Below are 26,561 nucleotides of genomic sequence, written 5' to 3'. Positions count from 1 at the left end.
TTATTTCCCAAATTCACCAAATGTTTCTAGATAATTCTGTAAATCAATGTTTGGGAAATGTTGAACCATTTTTTCTAAGTATTTTGGTAAATGGTAAAACATTAAAAAATTGTTATGCCATTTGAAATAATGAAAGATTTGGGCCTAAAGGTTGATACTACTCGGGTAAGATGTTATGCTATGGATAAAAGAAAAGTGATTATCATAGGTACTATTAATTCTTTGCCATATAAGTTGAATGCTTATCTTGACAAAGAACTCACTATGAGTGTGCTTTTTGTTGATATTCCACCTCAATATGGCATGTTATTATCTAGGAAATGGAGTGCTACCATGGGTGGGAGTTTACAATGTGACTTGTCATTCACCACTTTCCAAATTGATGGGAATCTAGTGAATGTAGACAGAGAACCTAAAAGTGTATACATGATTGAAGAAGAGATAGAGGATGATATGAAAAATTTTATAGATATAGATGTTAATGCATTTCGAGCTGAGGTTTTGATTTTGAAAAAGGATAAGCATAAATCACAGATGGAGGTAGAAGTTAATACAAAGATAGATAAAGGTGATTTGTGGACTCTCTTTTTTGATGGTGTCTACTACAAAGATGGATTTGGTGTAGGTATTCTACTAATTTCTCCTATAAGAGTAACATACAAATTTTCTTTTACATTGGGTTTCCCTTGCACTAACAATATAGCAAAGTATAAGGCCTTTTTGTTTGGGCTCGGGTTAGCCTATAAACATGGGATAAGATGCTTACATATCATAGGATTTTTTGAGCTTGTTGTATCCCAAGTGAAAAAAATTTGTGTCAAAAAATAAGAGACTGAAGCAATATAGAAATTTTGTGTGGGATATGATTGAATGCTTTAATGCATTTGGAATAGTGTGGAAAGATATGACTAATAACAAGATGGTGGATTTGCTGGCAAATATAGTAATAAAACCTGATGACATTACATTTGCTGGTATATCCAAGGTTGAAATCCAGACTAGGCCTTATGTTCCTAATAATATCCATAATTGGTAAGTATTTGAAGATGATAGAGACATTTTAAGATTTTTAAATTGTGAGAATATATTATTAAGTTAGGAAGTTGATTGTGTAGCCTATGTGGAGAATATAGATGGAAGAGATACTATCTTTGGATAGGAGGTTGTGTAATTGAGAACTAACAAAATCCCAAGGGGATTAGTTGTTTTAGAAACTATTTTTGATAATCAAGACATGTCTAAAATGGATACTAAAGAATATAATGCTAAGGATCTGGAGGAGATAAATTTAGGAATTGAAAAAATGCTGAAGAAGGTATACATTGGTAAAAAGTTGTCTCCTACAATAAGACATGGTTTGATTGATCTACTAAGGAAATATATACATGTGTTTTCTTGGTCATATGATGACCTTAAGGCTTATAGAGAGGATTTGTTTCATCATGAAATCCCATTGAAGCTAGATGCTAAGGCTTTTAGGTAGAAATAGAGACCTATTAACCCAACTCTTGCCCCCAAAATATAAGAGGAGTTAATGAAGTTAAGGGATGTAAGAATCATAAAACCTATTAGGCATTCATCTTGGGTATCTAATTTAGTACCTGTTAGGAATAAGAATGGAGACATAAGGTTGTGTGTTGACTTAAGGAATCCTAGCATATCTTCATTAAAGGATAATTATGGTTTGCCAAATATGGAAGCTATGTTGCAAAACATCACTAGTTCTGTCATCTTTCTTATGACTAATTCAACATCTTTTGCTCATCTCTTTATAGCTTTAGGAAGATCCTAAAGTGTGACCTCTTGCATCAAGTTCTAAGATATTCTAATTGAAACATTTGATGCAATGATCCATATCTATATTCTAAGTTAGCCTTAGTCAAGGAAATCACCCCTAGTTTACCTCTTAGATATTCATGAGCATCCATAGGTAGTGCCTTAGAAAAAATATCAATTATTTGTTCCTTAGTATTCACATACTCCAATCTCACTTCTTTTTCTTGTAACAACTCTCTCAAGTAATGATATTTGATAGCAATGTTCTTGTCTAGTGTGTATCACATGATTTTAGATATATTTATAAAACTTATGTTATCATAGAACATGAAAACAAGTTTAATGATCTCTTCCTTCATTCCTTTCAATAATTGCATTATGCTAGAATAATTAACCATTGCTACTACATATTCAACTTTTACTATAGATTGAGAGACAGTTTTATTTCTTGCTTGTCCATGAAATTAATCTCTTTCTTAGAAAAAAAGTTCCCCCACCTGTACTTTTTCTGTCATCAACATTTCCATCCCAATCTACATTAGTCTACACTTTCAGTTCAAACTTGTCATTTTTCTTGTAATACTTGATCCATAGTCCTATGTTCCTTTTAGTATCTCAATATCCTTTTTACAACCATCATGTGATTCTCCTTAGGATTTGTGAAAAATCTAGCAACAATCCCAACTGCTAGTGCAATATCTGGTCTGTTGTGAACAACATATTGCAACTTTCCTATCATTGATCTATACAAGGTTTGGTTCATATTTGTAGTATCATCATTCTTTGAAATTTGATGTCCAGTAGCCATAAGTGTACTAAATGGTCTTGAGTTTTCCATTCCAAGGGTCTCCAATATCTCCTTAATGTACTTGGATTGTGTAATGTATATACCCTTCTTCATTTGATATACTTGTGAACCAACAATGAATTTTATCTCTCCAAATATAGACATCTCAAAATCTTTCTTCATTTCATTAGTAAATGATTGAAATAATGAATTTTGTCCTTCAAATATGACATCATCCACAAATATCTCAGCTAATAGTATCCCTTTTCTAGACTTACTCTTCAATTATAGATTATCATTGGTCCTTACAAAACCAATCTTCATTAAATATGTGTATAACCTTTCATACCATGCTCTAGGGGATTATTTCAATCCATACAACGCTTTTTGTAGCTTACATACCATTTTTCTCATCTTTGGATCAACAAATCCTTTAGTTTGTTTGATATAGACTTCTTATTCTAGAATTACATTAAAAAATGCAGATTTGACATCCATTTGATACACTTTGAATCCTTTGTAAGAAACAAATGCAAGAAAAGTTCTCGCTCCTTCTAACCTTACAACATGGGAAAATGTCTTCACATAATTAATTCCTTCTTCTTGTGCATATCCTTGACAAACTAGTATTGCTTTGTTTCTTGTGACTTTACCTTTCTCATTCATCTTTTTTTAAATATCCACTTTGTACCAATAATATTATTATCCTTTGGTATAGCTACTAATATTTTGGTCTTATTTTTCTCCATTTTCTCAATCTCTTCATTCATGGCTGCAATCTAATCTTCATTCTGAAGTGCATCCTTGACTGATCCAAGCTAATATTGACACAATAAAAATGTACCACTCCTTAGTTTTTTTCATGTCATAACTCTTAAGTTTTTTTCTCCAATAATTTCATCTGGTGCATGATGTCTTCTTATATATTTTGCTAGCATAGGCTCAACTCTTCTTTCTTCTTGGGTTGGTTCATTAGGTTCCTCTTCTATAGTCACTTCAAGCATTACCTTTTGTATCTTAGCTTCTTCTTCTAGTTGTTTGGCAATCACTTCTCGATGCTTGGCTCTAACTATCTAATGCTCAATAGTCTATTGATATAAATCAATATTCACTGGTTGTTGTTGTTGGATAACTTTTTTTTTCAGGCTCAGGTAGGATACTAGGCTCTCCTTCATAGACATATACAAATTTCTTGTAATCTTCAGGTTCCTATTTGCATTCAACCTCATTTTTCTCTACATATTCATCAAATCTAACATTTTCACTTTCCACAACTTTGCTAGTGTTAGAATTCAAACATTTGCACACTTTTCTTTTAGTGGAATACCAAATATACTTTCATCACTTTTAGCATCAAGTTTTCCATGTCCATTGTCTTTTAGTATGTAACATTTTCTTCTAGTTACTTCCAAATACTTCACATTAGGTGCATATCCATACCATAAATCAAAAGGTATAACATCTGTACCTTTCTTGACTTGTACTCAGTTCAAAGTATAAATGACTTTACTTATAGCTTCTCTCTAGTACTTTTGTGAAAGATTCTTCTCCATCATCAATGTCCTAACACAATCCATGATTGAGCTATTCCTCCTTTCAGCTATACCATTCTATGGAGGGGTCCTTGATGCTAACATCTATCTCTTGATGCCTCTATCATTGTAGAATATGTTGAATTCGTCAGATATAAATTCACCTCCTCTATCAGATCTTAGACATTTCAAGCTTTTACCTATTTCCTTTTCAGCTCTAGCCAAATACCACTTAAATTATTGAAATGCATCAGATTTTTTTTTAAGGAATATAATAGTCACCATTTCAGAGTAATCATTAATAAATTTAAGAAAATAGTTGTCACTAGAGTAGCTTTGCACTCCAATAGGTCCGCAAAGGTTAGTGTGAACCAACTCCAATATATCATTAGATGAATAGGTATTTCTCTTGAAACTAGACTTTGTCATTTTTTCCAATTGACATTCTTACACATTACATTATCAAGTTTCTATTAGAAACTAAAATTGGAACAATTGTTATGTTTCCATTAATGAGAAACCTATTGATGAGATAGTTTTCTATCTGATCTAAGTGTCATATCTATTTTATCGATGAAGAGGATTTGAGAAGCTTCTCATAACAAAAGAACTTAGAGAAAAGGTTGAGTTATGACAAGTAAACTACAAATAGACATTTGATTAGTTGGAATTTGAAGATGTATTGAATTTTTTAATCATGTTTCAAGGGGAGACAATAGTAATGTTTGAGACTTGAAAGTGTGAACAACGATAGATCAAGGTATAGACTTCACCAAGTAATAGAGTAGAAGAAAAAAGACTTTTATACAAATGAAGGGTGATGCTAGTGTCAACCAAGTCACACTATGTTCTGATCATTGAGTGTTAGAACATAGTGATGATTGAGTGTTAGAACATAGTGTTGGTTAAGGAACAACATTTTAACTATTTGTGAGGAATAATAAATTCTAGCTGGCTAAGTTGATTTCTTGGGATATGGAAAGCATGTTGAAGACAAGGATTGATGAGTTTGATCATTTAATTTCAGGAAATGATTAGGTAATGACCTAAGAGATGGATTCTGTGGGTGTTTCAATCTACTGAACAACAAAATGTTCAATACCAGGATGATAACACTCATATAACCTAAGGATCAGCCAATTCCTATTATCAATTACATAAGTAAACCATTTGGACCCAACTTCAACAAAACCAAAGGATGGCTTCCTACTCTTTTGGCTCTTCTAAACCAAGGCAGGTATACCTAGGGATGATTCTAATGCAAACTACTATGTAGAGATTCTTTTATTTTCATTCTGATTATCATCTATTACCCACTAACACATGAGTAGTTTACTTCACTTCTTTTAATGTTCTCAAACTTGTATGCATCCCTTATCAATAGATCTAGTAGTCATTCTCCTTGAATTTACAAATATTCCTAATAATAGTAGCTACCTAAGACTCAGAGAATAGATATAAATGAGTATTGACCAGCATTGATAACTTTGAACAAAATTGAATGAAAAATGATTTTAATTTTATAATTGGTTTGATATACAGTAGCAAAATTTATCCATGTTCACTTCTGACTTATATGACTAGTGCCTTATCCATTGGGTATAAAATTGGCTATTGGTGGGAGATCTAATTCAATTAACTTGTAAATGAATTAATCAATTGTAATTTCCATTTCCATTCTTATGAAGTATCCTTTCTATATACTCATAAACCCTACTAATTCATTGAAGCATTTCTATAATTCTTTGAATTAAAAGCAATAGTGATATCAACATACAACCGCTCCAGATTGCATTCAACCAAGTTAAACCTTATTTAGAATGACTTCAAAGTAGACAAACCCATAAAAAGGAGACAGAAATTGATGACACAAATATAGTGTAAATGCCCCTTTGTCTTATCCTTTCAGATGACTAATACAATGACCAATAGAATTCAAAGGAAAGCCCAAAACAACTTGTTGGTTTTGTCATTTCAATATATCATCAGAAAGTACAACTAGAAAATAAACTTAGAATAGCTACACACTATTGGACCGACTATATTCTCTCAAAGACTTAAAATTGTACAAAATTTAGACCCTCACATTGCCTTGAAAACTCATTTATATAGACATGAGTTGCGACAAGCAAAGGGCAAATGTGAATGATAGGTGTCCTTCAAAAAGATTTTTTACATACACCTGTAACAAAAACAAAATGAAAATAACAAAAAGGCTAATACATCGAACATTCATTTGTGGGCCCACTTCTATTATTTCCTTTAGAAAGGAAAGAATACTTTGATCAAGTTCCTTTAGTGTTCTGGTTCCTTAGGATAGTTGGCCATCAAATGTGACAGTGATGAGTCATCTCCCGCTACCTGAGGATCCTCTTTGTCTTTATCATTAGTAGCATAGGTGGCTTCTACTTTTGTACTCTCTTCTTTATCATCATCCTCCACCTCATCACCTTCTTCTATTTGTTTTGTAGACATAAACTCTTCCTTCCACTTATTGTAAATAGTGTCCTTCGGCTAGTCAAAATTTAGAAATTCTCTTTGTACAGTTACTAAAGAATTTGCATTTGCAACTATATCAACAAAATCTTTTCTGATGGAGTTATAGAATATCTTTACTTTTACCAACTCCTCATTTGTCATTTCCCACAATAAATGGGCCATTTCATTTATAACCTTATTTATTCTCTCACAGAAGGCTTCATCTAGCTCCCTATTCCATTCTTCCTTTTCTTTTATTTTATCAACTTTCTTTAGAGCACAAGGGAATAAATCAAGTTTTCTCACAAAATAATTGGAAAAACAATTAGTTAATCTTCTATAGAAAGAATCTTTCTTATCATCAAAACCTTGCAACTTATTTAGTAAATCAAAAATTCCTTCTATCTGATGGTATGTTAGCTGAATAATAGATATACACATAGCAGTGATATCTGAACTTCTCTCTATCCACTTTTGTACAATGGGTCTTAATATAGCTTCATTTTTCTTCAATTCATCCCTAATTGCTGAGATCCTTGCTAATTGATCAAAAAATGTGGACCATTCTATCTTATCTATTAAATACATGATACCTTGCCTCAATTTTTCCTCATATTAATTATTAAGTTCTACATGCATTGCATATAACTTATTCTTCTCCTCTTGAAAATCATTTGTAGGATAGAATTGAGGCCTTTCTAGATTATTAGGTATCTCAATAATTGGTGTTGATTTAAAAGGCTCAACAGGTGGCCTTGTGGGGTATGCAATCTTGGGTTTACTAGTCTCTCCTAATTTTCTTTTCCCAAGAACATTTTCTGTTTGAGTTACTTTATTTTCTAATGATTGTATTTGCATACCCCTCTCCTCATATGCTTGCAAAACTTCCTCAAACCTAGCATTGAGTTGGGAAAATTTATCTTCCTCTTGGCCAGACACCATGCTACCAAATTTTAGCATTTTTGATGCCATCCCAATTATCTGTTTACTACCTATTTCACTAGCCCTAAACATTGTCAATGCACCAGTATGCTCTACAGTAGGAATCTCATGCATTCTAGTATTTTCCCTTTTCTCCATGGACCATATAACAAGGGCTTAGTGGTCATCACTAAATTTGACTCCTCTATGAGCCTGTATTATTTCTTCAATAGTCCTCAATTGAACATCCCTCTATTTTTATCTTCTCACAGGTTTTCTCAAAATTGCCCATGTTTAACCTCCACAAAAATTGAGCAAAAGCCCTAGACTTTACAAAATTCTCATCATTAATAAACCTTTCAGAAGCTTGGGAACTATTGGATCAATTTCCTTACCTTGTTAATCAACAATAGTTAGGTCCAAGGAAGGTGTAGGAGGTTCTTGTGGCTCTCGAACATCCAAATCTATAGAAGTAACAATCACATCCCCTTCTCCACCCATTTGTCTAAGCTGCTCCCTTAGAGATGCTTCATCATCTACTTGGATTGGGGATTGGCTTGGGGAGTATTGTTCTTTTCGAGAAGAAGAAGACCCCTACTCTAATTTTTGCCTTTTTGGAGAGCTGGCTGCAAATGGACTTCTTGACCTTGGCTTCTGATGAAGGGGTTCCTATTGTACATTTTGAATCTTGACATAACTTGCCCTTCTCTACAATGTATACTAGCCAGGAGCCACTATATTTTTGCTTCTTATTTTTCTTTGTACTTCTGCAGCCTTGTTTGGATAGGTCTCAATATACATGGTTTTCTTTTCATTCATAGTCTAGATGATCACAACAAAATTATTCATTAACTCTTGCATTTTGGCTCCCCAATATTTCTTGTCTTTCAATGGGTCATACTGGGGGGTCAAAAGCATTAATAAATTCTAGGATCTTGCTAAATACTATCCATTTTTCTTTTCTCAATTCTTGTTCTTGCAAAGTGAAAATGTTTCTGATTATATCCTCTGGATAGTAAACTTATTGTACCATGCAAGAAGCTTTCACCCTCTCTCTTAAGAGGTCATAGAATCCCTTAGGATCAATAAATCTAGCATGAGATTCTGCCATATTATATTTATCTAGAAACAAATTAAGGTGCTTCCACCCTTTTCTGACATAGACAAAATCATGTACCATAGTAACAATTGGAAAAATGGTAGCCTTCTTAGATAATTCCCTCTCATCTATAGTGCCTATCTTCCATAAGAGCTCAGCTATCCCTATCTTCAAAGGCACATGAAAGGGCAACACATGTGGCTCTCCCACAAAACCATATACTCTTATTACAGTTGAAACACTGTAAGGGATTATATCCCCCCAATTATGACTAACCAATAGTCCTTGTGCATGGTCCTTAGGTCTAACCAATTCCAACAATGCTTGTGGAATTTTGGGGCTGTCACCTTTCAAGAGAAACCTAAGCTTTGAAGAAAAGTATCTATCAAATCTCACATAGCTGGCATCTGTAGCTTCTGAAGTCATATCTACACTCCACAGTTGCACTGGATTCCTCTCTCCATCCTTGGTTGTTTCCAGCTCCATACCCTTGGAGAAAAAGGTGAATCCCTTGTGCAAGCATACATGCATAAGCAATGAATACCAAAAAAATGGTTTGTCCACTTTTCCCCTTGCTATCCCTATTAGACCATTATGAATTTCTTTTGCAAGAAAACTAGCAAAATCCAGAATAGTGCTCATCCCAAATTGAAGAGTTTGAGCCATGATAAGGACAATAGAGCCTGAGATTTGATTAGCTTCATCCATCCCAAAAATCTTGCAAAGAGAAAAATATAATACTTGAGCTCCAAGGTTTAAATGCCTTCTTAGCAATGGCTCTGAGGTATTGGCTATAATCACAAGCAAAGTGCCAATTTTAGCATCATGCTCTTGCAGTGGCCCTGTTCTCAGGTAAATTCTTTGTGCATCATACCTTGCTTGAAGGTCATCTATGTCAATAGTTTCATGTATAGCATGGTTAGGGTTGAGGTTGAAAACCTCACTAATTAATTTAGGGCAAACCTTAAAGAGATTCACTCCAGCATGGTTTTTTACCTAGCCAGTAATTGGATCATATTTCTTTGCCAGATCCATCAATAAATCACTATCAAAGAAAACTATGGGGACTGTTAATTTACCAATATCAAACTCCCATATATTGCTCATAGGAGTATCCATTTTTCACTCTGAAAACCACTTCTTAAACAACTCCAGACCCCCCATGGAAACCTGGGCATCTCTTACCAAATTTTCTTTGTCATAAAAACCTTCTGCTACAACCACTCTCGGGTATTTTGGAATGAGTTCCCTCCCCTTAGTTATTTCATGTACTGATAAGGGGAATTGTTCAAGAAAATCATCGTGCATAGAATGTTTCAAATAATTCATTTTCCCAGTGAATTCTTTTTGGGGAGGCATTTTGAATAAAACCCTAGAAAATTTATAATAGTAGATACTTGAATTTTAAAAAAAAGTGTTGCAGAGTATTTACCTGCTAGAATTCGCACTTCTACATTGTGTGATTTCTTCTACAATTTTATTGGATCACTAGCTAAAATTTCCATGCCCTGGCTCTGAGAATTTTGTATGCGCTAATGTTCTTTATGTACCTTGGTAATTCATTAATGGTGAGATTGTGAGTTATTTTCATACAATGAAATTGCACGAATGAAATCTGCACCATATTTACTCTTAGTAACTGTTACCGCCAAATTGCAACTAAATTTGAATCCTATCGATAGATTTTCACCAGATCGGATGACTTTGATTTAAAAGGTAACAAGCTTTATGGCTTTGAAAACAAGGCTACATGTCGCAATACCGCTTGCCTACATTTCTTAAATTTCTTGCACCTTAGAATTGTGGGGAAGCACTGCTTGTTGATCAAGACAAGATCAATGATCAGATCAATTCACATTTGAACAAAATCAAGACAGCTATACTAACCAACAGGAAAATTTCATATGAGTTCGTGCCTTCTGACAACTTCCATGTTAGCAGGTCCCATATCTTCTTCTGAGCGAGCAAGTACTTGACATCATTCATTCCACGTGTCATGCTAGCGCATTCTCGCTTTTCTTATCTGACAAGCATCTTCAAATTGTGGCTTGTGCCAATCGTTGATCTTCAAAAGATCAACGGTGGTAGTGCTTATACCCTACAGAACTTCTGAGTTAAAATTTTAGACGTCACCATGGACACATGTCCGCATGGCACATTCCCACTTTGTTTAAACTTCACTCATGTTCTTAATGCAAGCAAGCACCCCTCGTTGATCAAGACAAGATCAACGGTGTGGAAAAGTTATGCATTTTATGCTTGCATCATCCACTTGGGCCAATGAAGTGACTGCTTTCAATTCGTGTGCTATGACTCATCTAACTATTGTATTAATTTTTAAAACTTTCTATGCCCACATCATAAGTGTTTCTAGCTAAGCACAAGTGGTAGACCACATGGCATGACTCAGTGCTTTTCTATAATTTGGCCCCATTGTGACACATGTCACAAAGGTGCATACCCACATTCCTTAAATCTCTAGCACCTTCATAATGTGAGACTGCGCTAACCCTCGATCTTTGAAAGATCTACGGTTGATGAGTCTTCACTTCCATTTGCAGACAAACTTCTTCAATGGCACATCTGGCAATACATGTCAGTGATCATTTTACAGCGTGGCACACCACAACATACACTTAAAATTTCTTGACCCCACCTTGTCACACATCTAAAAATTGCTTGCTCGCATTATTTATCTCTCGTGTGGCTTCAAAATGTTGGCATGCACTGGCCTTTGATCCTTGACAGATCAACAGTTATAAAATCATGCATTTCAAATACCACGATGGCTGAAGTGATAAATAAAATATCTCCATTCATTCCAACTCGTCTGACACTTTCCATGGAAGACATCTCAACATCATTCTTAAGAATGGCGGGCCCATTTTGTCAGACTATGCCACTTGTCCAATTTTTGCTTCCCCGCATTATTTATCTGATGAGCATCTCCTTCTTATGAGAAAGCACTAGCCCTTGATTCAAATGAAATCAATGGTTGATGCTTCTTGGTGATAAAGGCATATCTCTGTTGGTAACTCAACGAATGACATCGCAAGAAATCCAGAACATGCATGAAAAGAACTAACAAACCTGCAAAAGTTTCTGACAACTTATGACTCCTTTTACAGTTCATTGGAAATTTAGAGAGGCAAGGGCTACATGTCACCAAGTTGCATGCCTACATTATTTAAAAACCTTGCATCTCAAAATTGTGGGCATGCAATACCTATTGATCTGAACAAGATCAATGATTATAAAAAATTTGTGTCATCAAAGGTATTTCCTAATAGAATGATTAAGCAATTTGCAAGCCAAGCACAGCCACGTAAGTTTTAAACAAGATTATAATGAATTCATGCTTGCGCAAGCCCTTCCTTAGGTGAAAAGATATACCATTATAAATATTTTTCTGAGAATACTTTGAGGGTTTTAAAAACTAGGGCAATCTAAGGGTTTGAAAAATACAAGGAAAAAAACCCTAATTTGCAAGACTTAAAGACTCAAATAATTTTTCACTAAATTTTCCCATAATTTTTGCAATCTAAAAAATCAGACCAACATATTCCAAGAGAATTTTCTAGAAAAGAAGAGCTAAATAGAATGATGATTAGATAAATTAAATCTAATGGATCGAATCAAAAACCCTAAGATCTACAATGTTTATTAAGCAACAAAAGATCCTAATTACCTATCTAAGGAGGTACAAAGGAAAACTTTTTGTGTGTGTGTGTGTGTGTGTGTGTGTGTGTGTATGCAAAGAGACTTTGTGAATGAAGTTTCAGAGAGTTGGAGCTATTAATGATGTTGTGAACTAGTGAATCTAAGCACAAGGCTTAACTAAGTTGAGAAGAAGTGTAGGGTGATTGCTTGAAGAGTTGGCAAGAAAATTGAAGATTGAGATGACAATAGAGGCCAGATAGTGAGTCATTACATGAGAGTTGAACATAGATCTATACATGCAAAGTTAGTTGTACTTAACAGATCAAACCTACTATTACTTTTTAACCATTGTGAGCTATATTTTAAATCCTCTAGTTAAGGTTGACCTAATAATCATAAGGACCTAATAGTCTATGTAAATCCTTTAACCATGTGACATTCTAATGGAATTTTCTAAAGTCCTCTAACAAGGCCACTCCTAATAGGGTGATTAAATCCTTTAATAAGGTCACATTTAATAGTGTGTATTGTAACCTTTAATAGTGTTGGCTCCTAATAGAGCTCACCTTAGAAGAGTGAAAATTGGTGACATGTTGCTAATGGTTTTTCCCAAATTGGGTTTCCATGTTAAATCCCAATGTCAAACTTGTGTGGATGTTATAACAATTTTTTACTGTTTAATGTTTATATAATGCAAGTTTGTTATTTTAAAATAGTGGAGAGTTGTCTAATGTTACTGAAATTTTACAATAGATACCAAGCTATGAAAATTTAAGATCTAAAAATGTTGAAGTGTTTTTTTTTTCAATTGGTACATCTGTACCTTGAATAATTGATTCATTCCCTCTTAATTATTCTACATATTCTAACAATTGGTAGCAAAGCATTGGTGCTTGTAGAGAGAAGTTAGAAGGTACTCAAAGCTAAAGATCATGACATACAAAAGGGAGGTACCAAAGTTGAACAAGGAAAAATTTCCTACATGGAAAAAGATGTTGAGGCTACATATAACTAGTACTGATGATGTTGCATTGGATTTTATGGACAATACATATGTGGACATAACAATAATCCCTCTAACTACTCAAAAACTAAAAGAAAAGAAAGAACATAACACTATAACATTTGAACCCAATTTGCAATGACATACCATCGCAATTGCGATGTCCACATGTCACCTTAGTGACAGAACCAAGAGTTGGCTCTTGTCAAACTTTTGTTGTCGCAAATTGCATCAACAAAGATATCCATCATAATTGCAACATGAGACACATTCATAACTTGGAGGGAGGGAAGGGCAAGATTTGATGTGTGGATGTCACAATAGCGATGGTAGTACTAAACAACCACATATATCTGTCAGACTATTATGACAAATGCATGTAGAAATTAAATAGATGCATTGTTAGAAATTCACAATATCTTATTTTTCTAAGTTTTTATATAGAACTTCATTCTCAATGGTAGTGCTAAACAACCACATATATCTATCGAACTATTCTAATAGATGCATGTCATAAGTTTCGTATAATAACTTAGAAAAATAAGAAACTGTATGAATATCTTCTAACATGCTTACTAATATTGTGAATTTCTAACAATGCATTTATAAATACAAATTATTTTCTTACTGATGTTGACATTTAGTTTAAAATTAAATCATTGTACAAGTAGAGGAGAAATCACTATACAAGAAAAGGCAGTCAATAAATGACATCAACAATATCACTTACCTATTATTTTCATCTTACGAGGATGGTTCTTTACTTTGTTATCTTACATCTTGGAAATATGGAATATCTAATAAATGGAAAATTATTGGATCCCCCAAAAAGATAGAAGCATCAATACCATTTGTCTGCCAAATTGCTTATATTCTAAAGTCATGACCTCTATAATTTCTATAACCTCTAAATTTTATGTATTTATGATTTTTCAAAAATAGGATTCCCTACTGAACATTTGGTCCTTTTGTTATTCATATATTGATGTTCTTTTCTATCCATGATAGCATAAGGATTGAAGCCAGTAAATCTTTGAAATTTTTATTCAAAATGATTTATAAGAAAACCTCTCATGACTTTTCATAAATACATGTTACTTCAATTTAATTATAGATAATAAATACACATCCACTAACTAAGAAAGATTACATAAATCAAATCAATTAATATTCCATTGAACTTAAATTTCATGACTGATACATGCGCATCTAGCATAGGGTGCAACTCTATCACTTCAAACATCTTTGTTAACATTACAATAACATTTCCTACAATCCCATTTGTAGAGCAATAATATCTTAAATTGTGAATGATAGAGCATAGCCAAACAAATTAACTCTAAATAATTAACTTTGTGGCCCACCTCTTAGGGTCTATGACAAAGCCCAACACAAAGTGTGTTAATGTTTGCACTGGGTCCATGAACCTATATATCACAAGAAGCATCAAATCATTGTAGAAGGCATTGTTTGAGATTTTACAAGAAAGAATGATATATGTGATAAAAGTCAAAGTTATTCAAAATAGATTACTTGCTAGAAACATGCAACATCTTTAGTAGAGTTTGATTTTTAATAGTTTTTAAAATTGCAATTTCAAATAAATTACACATTATTGCAGCCTTATGAGCTGATAAATATAAAGCAAAACTGATGTACAATGGAGCTACAAGAAAAATATGTTTCAACTTGCCTTTGATAAGAAAAAGGATTCTTGGTATAATAAATTTGAGAATGTGAGGATTCAAAAAGCATTATGTTCATCATCTGCACACAATAGAACAGCAATCAATTAAAAGTGGAGATTGTTATTTCCACTTGTGAACCATGTGGGTTTTAATGGAGGTCATTTGAGGCCACTTTGCATTAGGCAGAGAGGAGAGGAGTTCTCAATCTAAGACTACCCCATTAGGTGGTTCTCATCTCATTCTTTTGGCTCATTTTTTTGTTGTGCCATGGACCATAAAATGTTCACAAATTCCTCAAGTATTGATATACCTTGAAGTAAAGGATTTTTTCATCAAAACCTTCATGAACTTCTGAGGAGAATTTTATGAATGAACTTGAATTATATAAGTAAAAAAAAAAGATAGATTCCATTTACATAATTTAGACATATATGAGTAGAATCATGACGACTTGGATTTTGAGTTCCTTGGGAAACATAGGGGCAAAGAGTGGCATGTTAAAAAAATGTGTATAGCAATGAAAACATTGTCTTTGGGAAGGAGGAGAGATATGAGCTTTGGTTCAACCTCACAAAAGGATTTCACTTGTACACCATCCTTTAGAGAGACACACTTATTATGTATGTACAGTTACATGTATAGTTACATTTACCCCTAATTAGGCCCTCACTTAGAGGCCTTGTTTGCAAGAATTTTCATTTTAAAAATTGGCTTGTGTATTTGTGTGTAGATTATTCATAGATAAGATGTCGATAAGGAAGGTGGAGTGATCAAAGGCAATGGGGGGAAGTATCTATTGAAACCCATGTATATGTATACCGCAATTTGGGATAGTTCAGAATGGGCCAGGGTATGGGGTTCATACAAAGTGAATTACAAGTACACCCCTTTTACAATGAAGCTTTCTCTCATTTTCTAGACTCCTCCACTACCTATATGGGTACCTCCATTCATTAAATTTAATTGGTACCTGCCAATCAAATATTCAAGCAAAATAAATCAACATGTCAAATTCACATCCATTGTAGACTTAATGTCAACCATTGCATGTTCATCATTTAGTTCTTACAATCTAACATTGTACATCCTTTAAGCTAGTACATCACTTTAGCATCCTTCGTAGCCTTCTCTAACTTTCAAGAGACCCCCTAGGCACTTTTCATCTTCATAGGTCAAGTGAAGGGCACCATCATGACCTTCAACACATCAAATTTTCTATATATATATATATATATCACTAGTTCTCAACCAATCTACCCTATTAAACAAGCTACAAGGAAAGCTACACTCTTGGAGTTTTAGACTTAAGAGGACAACGTATAAAAGCTATCTAGTGTTATTTTTGTATGAAACATGTATGCAACAAAATGAAAAGAAAACAAAGAAAATTGAATGCCTAATCCTTTTTTCATGTATTGAACTTATGTGGTTGGTTATTTCTTTTTAATTACATATGTGTGGTGAAGGTTTTAAGGATAAGTTTGATTAGATCTATGTTATGTTTTGTGGTATATTATTAGACTTGTCTCATCTATTGATGAATTTAAAAATAGAAGAGATTTTGTTGCTTACTATGGAGCATGATCTACAATAGAAATAACAAAGGTTGCAAAATCCTAGTCATGAGAATTGACAATGTGATCTGAGTAAAATAACCCTACCTGCCTACCTACCCTGCCAATAACATAATTTTCTCACAACAATAAGAATTATAAATTGAATTATTTTATGATGATTAATTATTTTTAGATCACATGAAATACTTATTTCAAAGTCTACTACAAAATTTTTGATGCACATCTAAAAGCCAGCGTAAAATAAAAACTAGATACTTTTTATCTTAAAACTATCAGATAGAAGTTGTTCTAGAGGACTAGACCAATCTATTACACCTTATTTCCTAGATAAAGCATGGCTATACATAATAGTATCCACATGCAATCTCAACATATCAATATTAACAACAATTATATATCTTTTTTTTTTAATCATTAATTAACTTTGATCTTGAAGCGATCCAAAATGTTTTGCCCTTCAAACCTTAGATCCACAAAGATATCCATTTTTGAATTCTTTTTAGATAATTGGTGATGTTGTGAACACTAGTAAAATCTGTGCAAGCCCCCACATATGTTTCTTTATTTGGATCTATAAAAAATAATATTTAGGCCAAGCCAATGGAATCTAATAATATATACCAAAAATGTAGAAGAGTATTATTTATTTGAACTTTAAGTTATTGGATGATCATATATCATTTAATAGTTAGCTTGAAATGGTTAGGAACATTTCATTTCTCCATTAGTATTATACATTTGTGATAGGATTATCAGATTATGAAATGATTCCTCGGACTATTTGACTTTGTGCTTCGGCTTTTTAATTCCAAAAAGAATATGTAAACTTTATGAATTACAAAGGATATAGCTAAGTCAAAAAAAGAAAAAGATGTTTTAGTGTTTTATTAGATATACGAAAAATTTCACGTCCTTAAAAGAATGCAAAGGATGAGAAGAAAAATAAACATAAATGATGGTAATCCATCTGGTGGAAGGATTAGTATCATGAAATGTTGTAGTCTATCAATTGTTCTAGTTGACATGTGTAAAAAATGTAAGTATATACAAGGTACTTGAATGGATGTCACCTTCCTATATGTGCTAGGATTTTTTAAGGAAAATAATATTTTAACCCTTGATTAGCTAGCCACATAAAAAATATTCAAAACCTCTACAAATATCTAACCGAATAATCATGAAATATCTTTTGAAAAATAAAAACACTAAAGTCATAGGATAGACTTATTTCCTCTTTTCTGCCATGGTTTCCAAGGTCCCAGTTAATTGTACATATATGTTCCTCTTTTTTGCCTTGGTTTGCAAGGTGCTAATTGATTGTAAATGCAGGATTGAGAATTATTTTCTTTAAGAGTTAAAAATATTAGTCTCTATTTATATAGGTAGGTTGTAAATTAAGATTATGTAGGAGATCTATTATCTTTATATTCATGATATTAATTGATGGACAAAAAGTAGTAGTAAATGGTAAGAATGTAGACGATGTGTGAAATGTAAATACCGAAATGAAAAGGTATAAATGGAACACAAAACACTCATAGAAATCACATGTACACCCACAAATAAAAGTAGAAGGAAGCCATTTGAAACCACATATAAAAGTAGAAGGAATCCATTTGAAACCACAGATAAAAGTAGAAGGAAGTTGCTTGGGACCATAAAAACTTGGTGCAAGAATATTATGCATACCATTTGAAACCATAAAAACTTGTAGGTTTGAGTAGCATAGTTTGTGGCACCAATATTTGTTGCACTAATCTCCTAGTTGCAACCTCCTAGATACAAGCTCCTTGATATCATTGAAGTCGATGAATCTATGTTTAGCTAAAACATTTTGTTAAAATGATGCAGGCATAAATAATAATAATTTTGTATTTATGTAGACATGGCATATAAATTCCCCATAACAACACATTATATAAGTAGTGGTTTTTAAAATGATATAATCAAACTAGTCATGTCACACTTCAAATTTATATGCAGATTGGTCAAGGCTTTTCTAACCTCTTTGCAACCAAAAATAAGATTAATAGTCTTCAATCTAGAACAATTGGTATGGGCAATACAAGAACAACATTCATTGCTAGATTGAACCCCCTGCACATTTTGTGGGGAATTTTCATCCATTGCTCCTGTATGTGTTTTTTTCCTCAATGTAAGTATTCACAACTCTTTAATTTCTAGTTTCTAGAATACTCCTAGACAAAAAATCATGAAAGAGAGAAGTGAACTTTATACAAAACAAGCAACAATTTGCACAAAGATCAAAGATCCATAAGCCATGCCATAAAAAAGTTATCTGCCAAGATCTAACACAAAGATTAGTTCACTAGATCTGATAGAGAAGCAAAATCGTCAAAAAGTAATCCACCAAGATCAAACATAGAGATTAGTTCACTAGATCTGACAGAGAAGCAGAATCATCAAATTGAGAATTGTATAATAATTTCCACTTTCATGCTTACACAAAACGACAATATGGATTACAAAATTAAGAAGACAATTTACAAGAGTACTTCACTAATAGGAAAAAATAAAAATTCATAGAAAATATAGAAGGAAGTGCTTCAAGGAATTGTTTTCTCAAGATGCCTCCAATTAGGAAAAGAGCGGAGTAGGAGAGCTTTAGGAAGAAAAAAATGAATCCAAAAAGTGAATCTCCTTATATAGACCACTATATGAGAACCAAGTGAGAAATATGAAAGATATGTCAGCTAGTTACAAGTGGATCCTCTTTGAAAAAGAATTAAAGATTAAGATAAATTATGACTGAAATTCTATTACTATTGGAACCAAACACAAAAATGTAAGCAACCAAATTAGATCCCTAGAAACAAAAATCTCGTTCACTTCAAAAACGATAAACAATGAGTAGAAAAATTATAGTTTTAATTATTCTCAATTGACACAAACAATTTAAGATGATATTGCATTGCTTCTAGCAAAGGTATAGAAAAATGAATCCCAAAGATTCAAAGCCAATTTGAATTTTCAAACCCAAAATAAAGATGAATGCATCCAAATAATATTAAAATAGATATCAGATTATCAAGTAGAAGAAAAGGGTCAATGTATGTAAATTCCTAATTTTCCTTGAAACTAACATTTGGAAGGGATCTAATATGTTACCCTTGTTAGAAAGATATTCTAAGTTGCCAGCTCAAATTCAAGTTTGAAATTTGTTCAATTTTTTTGGGGGGTTGGGTTCAAAATTCATTTTAGGTTCATCCATATGAGAATATATGTCTTATATATGTGTGTGTATATGTAGATGCAACAACAAATAGGTTTTCATACACTACTATACTAATATTATAACAACATAGCAAAATACACCACCATATTAATGTTTTAGTTCAAAAACAATAATGTCAACATTAATAATCAACCATCATTGATCAAATATCATAAAGACCATCAAGTAAATCATCATCATTCTATTGCAGAAAATTAGAAGAACAAAAATGAATTCTATAGGCCTATTTGAGGCCAAGGTTGTGATTTTGGCCACATTGTAAGCTTCACACATTAACTATCATACTGGATGATTCAAAGAAAGTGGCTTACTATTTGAAACCAAGAAAGAAGGCTTTGGATCCAGAATCATCAATAGCAAAGATCTCTTTAGATTTTGTTCAATCCATAGTTTTATATACATGTTAGGCTATATGCATAAATTACTCTATTACATACATTTCATAAAATATGTGTGGTAGTTTTATACATCTCAATTCCTCTTCTCAAGTAGCATTGAATTCAAATTAAATATGATTAGTAACATGCAATTCTAGAGCACGAGGAATATTTTTACAAGAAGGAGCAAGTAATTATTTCTCAAAAAGGTAATGGCCCAATGTTGGAAAGATTCATTGTTTTTAGCATTGGGAAGAAGGTATTCCATGCAACAGTATGCTTGTCATACTCCTTGATCCATTTGATTGTCCACGTGCATGGAACGAGAAACCAACTTGTGAGGAAGGGAATCTACTTCAGCAAGCCATTAAATTGCTTTGTTTGATTATTTTTTTTGTAAATACTTGTACATATAGTAGAGTAGATTTTCAGCTTTCTAAGAAGTGCACGAGCACATTTGTTCTTGAGGCTTTCTGAAACTCCCGAAGCTTTTTATTTCTTGCTAGTTGTAGAATTTTGTGAAGTTGCAAGAGGGATAATGCATCATTATCTTCTGGTGACTCTATGCCCAATGGATTTCTTAAGGTCACTAATCTATGCTTAGCAGACAATTATCCCCCTTAAGTCACCAAGAATTTTGGCTATTTTCACCCCTATTCAACCCATCCACAATAACTAATCTAAGAAAACCCATATGAAACTAATAGTTGTTGTGGATCTAGAAAGACTTAAATATGGTGTTTGATTAAACTCATAAGTTGTTGCAAAACTCAAAAAAATTTTGGGAAAATGCATTTCATATAAGATTAAAAGTAAAGAAAGGAAGAGTAATATTGGTTAAAGGTGGGCCAAAATTATATATTTAGATGTAGTTAACCTTTTCAATGACAAAATGTATGCCAATGATAGATATAAGTTTTATTTGCATTTTATTACATAGTTTATCTTTGGGTGAAGAGTGTGAGTGTGTGTGTTTGTCTTGATAGGACACTCATAGTTTGAATGGAAGAAGAAAAAGTGAAGGGATTCATGTGTTCTCATCCTTGAATTTGGGGTCCACACAAGGATAGTATAGAAGTTGGAGATTTTTTCAATAGAAGATAAAACTAATCATTTTGTGCAAGTGAGACTTTATTCATTGGAGGCCATTGATTGTTACCAATTGGAGTATAGCCCAGCCATGGTGTAGTGATGCTTCTAGTTTGACGTAACATTAGATGGGGCTGATATATAGAGGGAGGCATGACTCTAGATAACACCATCTAGAATAACAGGTACCACTTAGCCTTAATGGATCATTAATGTGATCAATCATGTTATGTAGATAATAGATGATAGATGGTGGCATATCCATCTGCGATCATGTTATGTAACATTCATGCAAGTCAAGTTGACGAGAATGATCCTCCAAACTAGTAATAATACAAATAACAACTATGAAATTACATTATACTAATGCAAGTCATCATTATAAATAGACTCGGGTAACACATACAAAACTAGTTCAAAATAAATTACATGAGTTGTTAAGATTCCAAATAATCTATATATACATCTTTAAATTAAATATAACATTAAATGTACTTTCAATAAATGGAACATATTCCTAATTGATAATAATGTTGGCTAAATCTTAAACATCCTTGACCACCCAAATTATTTTAAGTTGTCTACTTTTACAATTCTAACTAGATACTTATGCACTAGCTATCTTACCGATAGTTTGGCATTCTCCAATGCCAAAGTTATCTTTTCCATAATTTAATGTGTATGCTTTAAAGGGTGATTTGAAATGTAATTATTAAATGGACTCAAGTAAACTCAATTTTATGAATATCCTCAATCCCAATTTATTATTATTTTAAAGGTATAGATGTGAAGTAATTACATTAATTTGGCTACCTTAAATAATATTAAAGTGTTCCACTTTGAATGAAGAGTTGGTTGGTGGGATAATGTTGTAGCTTTTAGAAAAAAATTGTAAGGCGCCTTGCATTGGGTATCATTCATTTTTTATTTTTCATTTTATTTACTCATATTTCTCTTGGCACTACATAGGAGAGTGATCTACATGTTTTTACTAGAACTTTTTTTATATATAGTAAAATGATAGAGTTTTATGATATAAAATATCATTATTTTGGAAAAATGGAGAGCATCAACTACAAATTATAACATACAAATTTATCTTTTAATCATCAAAATAAACAAAGCTAAGGACTGTATTAAAGCCAACACCAAAAAAATATTTCATCCAAATAAAAAACTAGTGAATAGAGAGGATACTAACTGTTGAGGAAACATATTTAGGTAGAATTTAACTTTTGATTCAATGGTATGATTTACTATGATCGAGTACTCTTACACAACCTTTCTAATTAGCAATAGTATAGTGGCTGAAGTATGTAGTGCTTTAATATTATTCTAATCTATTACTCTTGTGTTCAAACCAAGCAATGAATAATACTGATATTGTTCTTTGTTTATTGCAGGTATCACTTATGCAGATCACTAGTAATAATATGTGTGTATTGATATGTTTCTAGCGATCCACAAACTCGACATATATAAATGTTGAAGGGGTAATATCATGTAGAGACATGACTCTACGAGTCTGTTGGAAACACAGGGTTGTGTCTTTACATGTATTAACTAGTGAAAATATCAGTTTGATGATGTGCATTTAACACTGACAAGCACTTGGCATGGCCTAAACATAGATTAAGCCATCACCCAATTACTAAAGAAACTAGAAAATTGAAATGTTATAGCCAATCTAAAAATGGATTAAAGAATACACACATATAGATTTTTAAAATGGACACACACACTAGGACACTTTAACTTTAAAAAGGTGATCTTGAATCCCATCCAATACAACAATACACAATTCCTTTTTTCCAAAGATGAAAAGAAAATAAGCACTTGGAATAGATTTTTCTTTCTTTCTTTACCTTAAAGATGCCTATGAAAAAGATCTATGGGTGTGTAAAGTAACATGTTAGCAGTAGAGTAAAGAATAGGGGATTAAATAGGGTGAGATTCATTGTGATGAATCAATTTATATTTATATTTATAATATGGACTTGGTGCCCCTTTCTCTAACTATTTCTCCTACATCTGTGGTTCATATCATCTTAGCTCCAATTGATACTGTAGTGACCCATGTCTCTTTAGTAAATATTGATATTTTTTATGGTGGTCCTTTCTTCTCATGATTTTGTATTGTTTCTAATCTTTCTCATACTCTCTTTGGCATCGACTTGATTTTTGTTTTTTTTTTTTCACCCCCTTTCTTTGGATTCTAAGATTTCACTTTTGTGTTTGGTGACTCACTTGACAAATTTGTTCACTAGTCCTATTGGTTTTGAAAATATTGTGCACCTTTCTCCCCCAAAGTCTAATGAAACTACTTGGATAGTTTTTTGTAAGAAAAAAAAATTCAATTTGTTTTAACCTAGAAATTACAAATTGTTCTGTTGGGCCTACTTCTCAGTTCTAAATCTAATCCTTGTTAGGTGCTCCTAGATTTGCTTTTAAAATTGCTTATCTAAAATAAACTTGTTTCATTTTATTTGTTCTAATTTGGCTTCAATTCTATTTCTTTTAGGTTATTTTATTTTCTTTTGTATTTTTGGATGTGGCTTCATTATAGTTTTAATTCAAATTTAGATGGTTTGATTATATTTATAATAGTTTGGGGCCCTACGACACTTAATTTAATAAAAAACAAGATAGGATTATAGGAATAAACTAGCATGATTTGATTAGGTTTTCTAAATAGAAACAAGCTAATTTAGAAGAGAACTCCTCTATCTAAGTAGGGTGATCATGATCTTGATTTAAGAAAAGGTTTAGCCAATTAGAAAGGTAGATTGAGCAATAAAAATTTCTAGCCTATTCGAAAGATAGTTTAATAGTAATACTTATGATGATGAACTTGATGAACTTGAAGCACTAGTTTCTAGGAGATTCAGCAAAGGCAAAAGAAAATACAAAGGCAAACTTCCCATAATATATTTTTCATGCAACAAGGTTGGTCATAATTCTGCTAGGTATCCTAACAAAGAAGACAAGGATTAAAGGAAGGAAAACAAGTACAAAGGAAGAAGAAATTATCAAGACTACAAGGACAAAAGTAAGAAATCTTGTTATATTTCTAAAGAAGAAACATATACTAAATCTAGAAGTAATGATGAAGAGGTATTCTATGTTTCCATGAAAAATGATTCTGATGAAGATGAGAAAAATGTTTTAATCTCTTATGTGAACAAAAGTGATAGATGGATAATTGATAGTTGTTGTTCCAATCACATAACTTGTTATAGAAGTAAATTTGAGGACATTGGATCATACAATGGTGGCTACATTAAATTTGGTAATGATGTTCCATCTCTGGTAAGAGGTAAAGGGCCTATTCAACTAACCCACAAGATCAAATGCGATAATATTTATTTGGTTGATGGACTTAACTATAATATGTTGAGTGTTTCACAATAAAAAAAAGTCAAGGTATATAGTTTAATTCCATCATAGAAAGGCCAAAATATTTGATGTAGATGGAAAATTGATTGGAAGTGGTGACCAAACAAGAGGTAACTTGTTCTATCTAGATTTATCTGATGAGACATGTCTATTTGCACAACATGAAGATATTTGGTTATGGTAGATAAGGCTATATCATGTAAATTTTGACAATTTGGTAAGCATTAGCAAAATAAAAAGAGTAAGAGGTTTGCCAAAACTAAAGAAACCTGACAATGCTATGTGTAAACAATGTCAATTGGAAAAAATGACAAAGTCTAGTTTCAAGAGAAATACATATTCATTTGATGATATTTTGGAATAGGTTCATACCAATGTATATGGACCCATTCGTGGTCAAAGATATTGTAGAGATAAATATTTCATTGTATTTGTTGATGACTATTGTAGAATGATGATTGTGATGTTTCTTAAAGAAAAATCTGATGCTTTTTAGCTATTTAAGTAGAATTTGGCTAGAGTTGAAAAGGAGACATGGAAGAGTATGAAGTGTTTGGGATCTGATAGAGGTGGTGAATTCATTTCCAATGAGTTCAACATATTCTGCAATGACAGAGGAATTTAAAGATAGGTGTCTGTACCACAGACCCCTCCTTAGAATGTAATTGTTGAAAGAAGGAATAGATTAATTATGGATTATGCTAAGACATTAATGATGGAGAAGGATGTCTCAAAAATATTGGAGAGAATTTGTATGTACAACTATTTATACTTTGAACAAAGTACAAGTCAAGAAAGGTACAAATGCTACACCTTTTGATTTGTGGTATGGATATGCAATTATACAAAATATTTCAAAGTTTTTGGAAGAAAATGTTACATACTTAAAGATAATAGGAATGGAAAACTTGATGCTAAAAGTGATGAAGGTATATTCCTATGATATTCCACTAAGAGAAAAGCTTATAAGTGTTTGAACTCTAACAATTAAAAAGTTGTGAAAAGTGCAAATGTGAAAGTTGATGAATACATAGAGAAAAATGAAGTTAAATGTAAGACAAAATCTGAAGACTACAATTCATTCATACATGTGAATGATAGTGCTCCAAGCACTTCAGCTAAATAAAAAAACAACGCTACAATTCCTCAGCAGACTAGGTATGTTAAGCTATAATAGCCAGTTGCCAAGCAATAGATAAATGATGTCAAGTTATCGACAGAGGAAGCTGAATAGCAAGAAGGTAATGTCGAGCATGCAAAATCCAAACCATGACCTAAACAAGTGAGAGATAATGAGATTGAAATAATTTTTCAAGATGAACTTGTTGAAGAACAAAGAACAAAAGATCACGTGCTAGAAAAATATGTAAGAAGACATCATGCACCTAAATAAATCATCAGAGATAAAATGTTTGGTGTTATGACAAGAAAAAAGCCTCAAAAGTGATGCATGCTTAGTTTGTGAGTTTGGGCTAGAATTTGTGAAAGATGCTTTGGAGAATGAAGATTGGATACAAGATATGAAAAATGTTGGAGACTATGGATGCCAAGAAATAGATAAATGATGTTGAGTCACCGACAGAGGAATTCAAACAACAAGAAGGTAATGCCAAGCATGCAAAACCTGAACCAAGACCTGAACAGGTGAGAGATAATGAGCTTGAAATCATTTTTCAAGATGAACTTGTTGAAGAACAAAGAAGAAAAGAGCCCAAATTAGAAAAATATGTAAGAAGACATCATGCAACTAAAAAAATCATTGGAGATGAAGAGTCTAGTGTTATGAGAAGAAAAAACTTAGAAGTGATACATGCTTACTTTGTGAGTTTGGGTCCAAATATGTAAAAGATGTTGTAGAGAATGAAGATTGGATACAATCTATGAATGAATAAATTGAAAAAATTGAAAAGATAAAAAACATG

Source organism: Cupressus sempervirens, chromosome 3, assembly GCF_028749045.1.
Source record: "Cupressus sempervirens isolate cs-2001-9-10 chromosome 3, ASM2874904v1, whole genome shotgun sequence".
Classification (NCBI taxonomy): domain Eukaryota; kingdom Viridiplantae; phylum Streptophyta; class Pinopsida; order Cupressales; family Cupressaceae; genus Cupressus; species Cupressus sempervirens.
This window is presented reverse-complemented; position numbering follows the sequence as displayed.